We start from the raw sequence: 6,745 nt of genomic DNA on the forward strand, positions 1-6,745 counted from the left end.
CCTGTATCTTGGTATTTTCTGGTAGAACACCTTTTAAGTTTAGATACAAGGTCTTTATCTATACATTATGTCATTATAGGTACTATAAACTTAATTTTAATCCCTACAAGAAATTAACTTTCCGATACAATGTTTGAAACACTACTGATTTTAGAAAAACATGACAAATAAAAATTATCCAAACATTTTTGTAAGTATATAAGTAGTAGTTTTATGTAAAAAAAATATATTATTAAATTTTAGTTACTTTTATAGTGTACTTTTATCTATACCTAGATAATTTTTTAAAAATGTATCTATATAACTAGTGTAATTAAATAGGTACTTTTCCTACACAGAACTTATATTTAGGTACTTTTCAAAAGATATCTGTTACAACACTGCTAATGATAGTAGACATAAATAACATATACATATAATGATGTTTTATTAATTACTTTACAAATAATTATAAGTTACAACATATATATTTATTAGAATAGACGGTCAATTAATTTTAAAATATGGATTAATTAAAACTATCACTAAAATATATAGATATTTATTTGAATAAAAGCTTAATTAATTTAAAATAATATATTTTTTATGGAGCTTAACAATATTGAAGAATTTAAATTTAAATTAATTTTTTAAATTCATATTTTAAAGAACATATAAAAAATCCAATTTCTTTTTAAGTTTTTATTTGAACGTGATTTTGATATTCCTAAAATATTCTTTACAGTCTTGTAGAAATGTCGAATTTAATTTTCATTATCTATTTGTCGGCCAAATTTATCCGCCTCATGGCATCATACTGGGTTCGAGAAAGATCTTTTTTACCACACCGTGCTGAAGATACATAAAGTTACAAAGGTCGCGCCGGAACGCGTCTGTTTCGACGCGGTCCTTTGAAGTGGTTTTCGCTGGTCTACGAGTATTAAACGGGTTCACCTGATCGTAATGTAGGCAATAACCGCCGCCGTGTGGCGGCGGCAGATTATTCGGGACGAAAAAGCCGTGGCGGTGGGCGGAAGAGCCGAACGACCGGAAGCGGCGCGGCGGTATTCTCTTTGATACACGGTAAAGCGTAGCTTTTTAGAAGCTCGCAAGATGCTGCGTTTACGCGCCCGCCCGGCTTGTTGGTGTAAACGTTGTTGACGGACGGGCGTAAATGAAATTAACTCCTGAAAAGTTGGACGGTCTCGCGTGAGAATGATGGGCGAAACATTTCGCACGGCATTCGTGAAGTGTAATTTTGAGCAATTATCTTTAGCATTAATCTTTCAAGTCATTCTCGAATGCCTTTTCTGCGTTGAGACAATTCTATTTTTATAAGCGTAATTGAATTTTGCATTTAAATCTGCAGCTTACAATTAAAATATCATTATCATTAGCAACTATATACACGCAGAGTATTTTCCATGTTTTTCTTACATGAACAGAACGATTTAAGTATCTGAAAAAGATACTGTACAGCCCGACAAAAAAAAATTAATGGAATCTACTGAGATTTGAACTCGGGAGTCCTCATTTTCAATCTTTGTGTGATAACTAATTACTGTTGTAATTACTCCGATCGTCTATATTTAAGGGATACTAGCGTGACGACCAAACTCTGACAAGATCACTGTTTACCGATTAAATGCGAGTTATACGCATACGATTTATAATACGATTTAGGAGACTTTGATGCACATCACTATGTATTACCCAGACAGCACAAAATACTAAAGGATAACGAAAAAAGATGTTTTTTTTTAAAGATTTCTTCGACAAAACGAAAAAATGTCTAAAAAATGACAAAGAGACATTGTTTTTAGGTAATGTTCTCGGTAAAACGAAAAGATGTCTATAAGAAGTCTTTTAGTTTTGTCGAAAAGACAACTTATATAAAAATGACATCTTTTTATCATCTTTCTATGATTGTCGTTTCGGCAAAGCGAAAAGTCGACTAAAAGGTATCTCTTCTCGTGTTATCGAAAAGATAACATAAAAAAGAGATACCTACCTTTCCATTACTTTATCTTTCATCATTTACCCGCGAGTAGTATGCGAGATCGCCACCAGGTGGACGTGGTGGAGTTCAATTTCTCGTGTTCGAAAATTATACAAGATAGAATAAAAGGTGCGACATTGTGAGAAATTTTACCTATCTTCTAATGAACGCTAATAAAATATTTTTGAAAGCGATTCCCTGAAAGGGACTAAAATAAAAGATAATGGCTCTTACACATACGGCATTATGGTAAATATTACAGGAATGGGATGTATATTGACATGCAATTTTATTTAGTTTTTTGTAAAAATTAATTTAGGAACTTGATATGTGTTATTAAACGTTATATATGTGCGCCAAAATATACTAAAAGTAGTCATCTTTTCGCCGATTATATTCTTTCATTAAAAGATATCTTTATAACAATTTAGTCATCTTTTAAACGACTTTGTGCTCTCTGGATATTTAGATCATTCGCACATATACTCAATTTATCATAAAATATTTTTATTTAGATTTCTAAACATAATTTTAACAATTTACATATATTTATTTTTTATCTTACATCTGGCTTTGTCTTTATTTCGAGCATATAACTTGCATAACCTTTCTACAAAGTAAATGTTTTGATAAATTTGGTTGTCGAATTGAGGTGAACATGGATAAAGAAATCTGTAATTTCTGTATTTTTTCCTGCTTTGGACATAAAATACACCAGAACCAGATACATTAGCATGCATATTTTAATCGTGAAAAAGGAATTTTAATTCTGTGAAACAGTACAAAGTAATTAATATATAAAACAAAAATGATATTTTTATCGGTAAAACAGACGACGCCAACATCCCCTTAAATGTCTCTCTACGCTTCTCTTTATTTTCCTACACTACTACTAGATCTAAAAATAATTTTCTCGGATCGTCAAAATAATTTTGTACAATATTCAAGCATGATGAACAATACCAAAAAAAAATTTTGATATTCTAGTAATCAGTTTGAGTTTTATTATATACACAATTATTTTGATAATTCAACAAAATTGCTTTCAAATTTGTATTTAGCTAAAGTTTTCATGATTTTGAATTTATTGAACTTAGAAGAGCAACTTCAATTATAAGGCACTGGTGCAACGATACAGTAGTCATGTCACGAAAGGCTGAAAAAGCGTATGATTAATTAAGATCTTTGTTTCGATCTCGATCATACAGCTTGATCGTTCGGCAGACATAAGAGTGCATACCGCGCATATAATTAGTTAACCGCTCACGTCGTTACCACCGCTAATTGACACCAGTCGTGCGTTGCACGTCGCCTTTCGTAGACATGTCTAATTACTGGTGTTCGCGAAGATCGGATCGCGGAATCGGTAGCAGGTTTTGGCCTCGCACGTGTTGCATAGTATGCTAATTTCAAATAGAGAAACAGTATTCTTCGCCGTAATAATTAAATCAGGCGACTTCATTAAGGAAACAAGATACACGTACGGCCTTGATGCTTATTAAACTCAACAAGATTTATTGCGCTAATTAAAATCGTTTTTCATACACATTAATTCGTTCTTTCTAAGAAAAACAAGACTTCACTGTAATTTATTTAATATTCAGAATTAAAAAAACTTTATCAAATTAATTCGAGAATGTAGATAAACGTAATAAAATCTTGTTTTACAATGAACTTTTATCTTTCCATGAAATGGAAATTTTATTTATGGCTTAATTGTCAAGGTACATAACAGAAAATTACAGCCGACTGATCGCATCAGCTGGAATTTTTAGGCGCTTTATTCTCGTGCTTTTGCGCACCGAAATTAGCGAGCTCGACGCTTCGTCGGTGCGCCGCGGATCGATTAATTGAATTAACTCAATCAGAGCCGCAGACGCAACCACCGCGCGCGAATTGAGCGCAGCCTCGTCGAAAGTCGGGACCGATAACATGATAACCGAGAGCGCGTCGGCCGCTTCCGGTCGCCGAGGTAAAAGCAGGATCGATATCCGATCGCGCATAAATGTATCGGGCCGCCGAATCGCGTCACGCCTCGATTAACTGTTTCGCACGGCTCGCAATTTGTGCGCGAACGATTACGTTTACCACCCGCGGGATAATAGCAGAACGCACCGCGCGAATCGCGAGATTTTCAGACCTCTTTCTCTCTCTTTTTCTGCCCCTCTCTCCCCCGCAGCGGCAGCAACAACACAACGGCATTGCGCGTTGTTTCACTTGCGATATGCCGCGCTGTGTAATTACGATAATCCGCTGATGATATAATTTACGAGGCCGCATCGCTACCCGCGCATTTATCACACGAGGTAATTTCCTGCTTTATTATAATAATATCCGGGGTAATATGCCTCCGCTTGCGCGCCGAATACCTTCTTATTTTCGAGCACGCCGCACCGCTTCTCTTCGTTAACCGCCTCGTACCGCCTTAGCGCGACGTTAATTATTTTGCGTAGTTGCAGTGGTAATTTTGCGTTTTCGCACCGCCGCGCTTGACCGCGAGAAAGATTACCGACTGCATCAATTCGTTTAATTGCAACCGATAATTTGAAGATTTGCAGCGTTCGGGAAGATACGACACGCGTGCTTCGTGAGATTTCGTACGAGAATTAAAATATTTCATCTCTTGACTTCACCTTTTTGCCATCGAACGAAGAAATAATTCTGCTTCAATGGACCTTTCTAATGACTCATAACGAAGAATGTACGTTTGAATACACTCCTATATTAATTTTATAATAGTGGACCTCACTTTTGATATGGCTTTTTGATTGACTTTTATATTATAATTATGAATTATTTTAATGTTTTATTTATTACGACTTTTTTTATATTTTATTATATTCTTAATCTTTTAATTCTCTATTACGTTTATAATTTAGTGGCAAAAATGATTGAAGTCGAAACGTTCGAAACTCTTTACACACACACATTAGCGAAAGACTAGTTTTAAATTTTACTCCCTTGATGTTTAAATAAATTAGTTAAAAATTTTTACCTAATTATTTGTTTTATGTTGATCTCTTTACAATTATTATTATTTTGCGTTGCAATTTTAAACTTGACATTTGTTAAAGCAAAAAATGTAGTAAACTTTTTTTTAATGGTAACTTTAATTTTTTCCAACGGTTCTATTAAAAAATTATTTACAGAAGATTATATATCGTTGCATTATACATCTCACAACAAAGATTTGATACATTATACATATCTTCCTCTACTATCTCCGAAATTCAATCCAATTATAATTGACAATTTAATCGTAATAGAAAGATATAACTGCGTTGCTTCGTGCGCGAGATTTAACGATTTCGAGGTTTTTTACGGGTATCCGAACTGGTTAAAGCCAAGACTTATCTGCAGCGAAATGCTGCGTTCGAAACGACTCGCGAGATATTCGACGAAATAATATCCCGACGGTGCAGGGAGGGCGAAGGGGAGAGGAAAAGTGCCGGCGATGCAGGGTAAGCGGGCTCCAACCCCCATTCATCTTCGGCGCTCGTTCCGGCCGAGGATAACGTTATTTCTACCGTAATACTTCTGTCGGAGAATCGCCCAGCGGAAAAAGCAGTTCGGTATTGCAGCTGCTGGCGCACGCGTACTTCTCGGTTCCTCGACAAATGGCAATAACGACGTTAATAGCGCGGCGAATCGTGAAGGGAAGGGATAAAAGGAGATTTCGAGGGTCCTCCGTGGATGCGGACATAAACGGAGATGCGAAACTCTCCGTGATCCTACTGAATTATGATCGATGCGGTTTAACGATTAGCGAAGATCTTAATTCCAGGATCTTATATATGTTTCGCGTGCCTCACTTTTCAATTCTTAAAAGATAACGAAGAATAATGACACATTGAAAAATATAGGGATGGATTTAACATTTGTTTATATAATTTTCACCGTGTTGGTGTTAATAGAAATATCTGATATAAATTTTTAATATTATGATTTGAAACACGTGATAATTAAATTTATGCCATGTTGGTGTTTATGTCAACATCAACGCAGGGAGAATTATATTTAACACTCTTGGTGTTAAATCTATATCCATATTTTTTAAAGTGGATATTAAGAAATAAAAACAATGGTATTCGCGAAATAGTGAAGAGATTCTATGAATTAAGAATGAACGCTTGAGCTTTTTAGGATCTTCAACCTAAATCGAGAGCTTAACGCATTTACAGATAGCATTATGCTAAAATCAGTTAATAACATTTACATATTTTTTTTAATAATAAAGAGCGAGATTTTTAAATTTTATTATAATATAAATTATTCTTAACAGCGCTTTTATCCCGTCTTTTCTTAGAATTCATTAAAATATTACAAATACATAAATACTTTTATGAAGATTATAAAAATGATAAAGTTTATCTTATAAAAAGATTATAAAAATAGACGAAGGTATAAATACAAGGTATGTAAAAATATTCTGCACGAGACTATACATTATGAATAACCTAACTTGTGTTTAAAAAACGCATGCTATTTTAAGAAGACGAAGAGCGATCGATTTCTATCGATCGCTCTAATTGTCCTGAAATTGGCAAAGTGTAACGCACTTTCGTGATGATATCCGCAAATAAGTTGAAAGACAGATCAGACCGAACGAGATTCGAAAGATAGAGAATACACATCAGGAGAGCAGAATGAGAAATAATAAGTGCGCGCAATCGGCGAAGTGTAGCATAGTCGCGGTAGTAGACGTTGACGGGATTTCCCAGAGAAGTATACGACGATATACTCCCACGCCCCCATTCGACGAGCCCA

Source organism: Trachymyrmex cornetzi, unplaced genomic scaffold (assembly GCF_001594075.2).
Source record: "Trachymyrmex cornetzi isolate Tcor2-1 unplaced genomic scaffold, Tcor1.1 scaffold147, whole genome shotgun sequence".
Classification (NCBI taxonomy): Eukaryota; Metazoa; Arthropoda; class Insecta; order Hymenoptera; family Formicidae; genus Trachymyrmex; species Trachymyrmex cornetzi.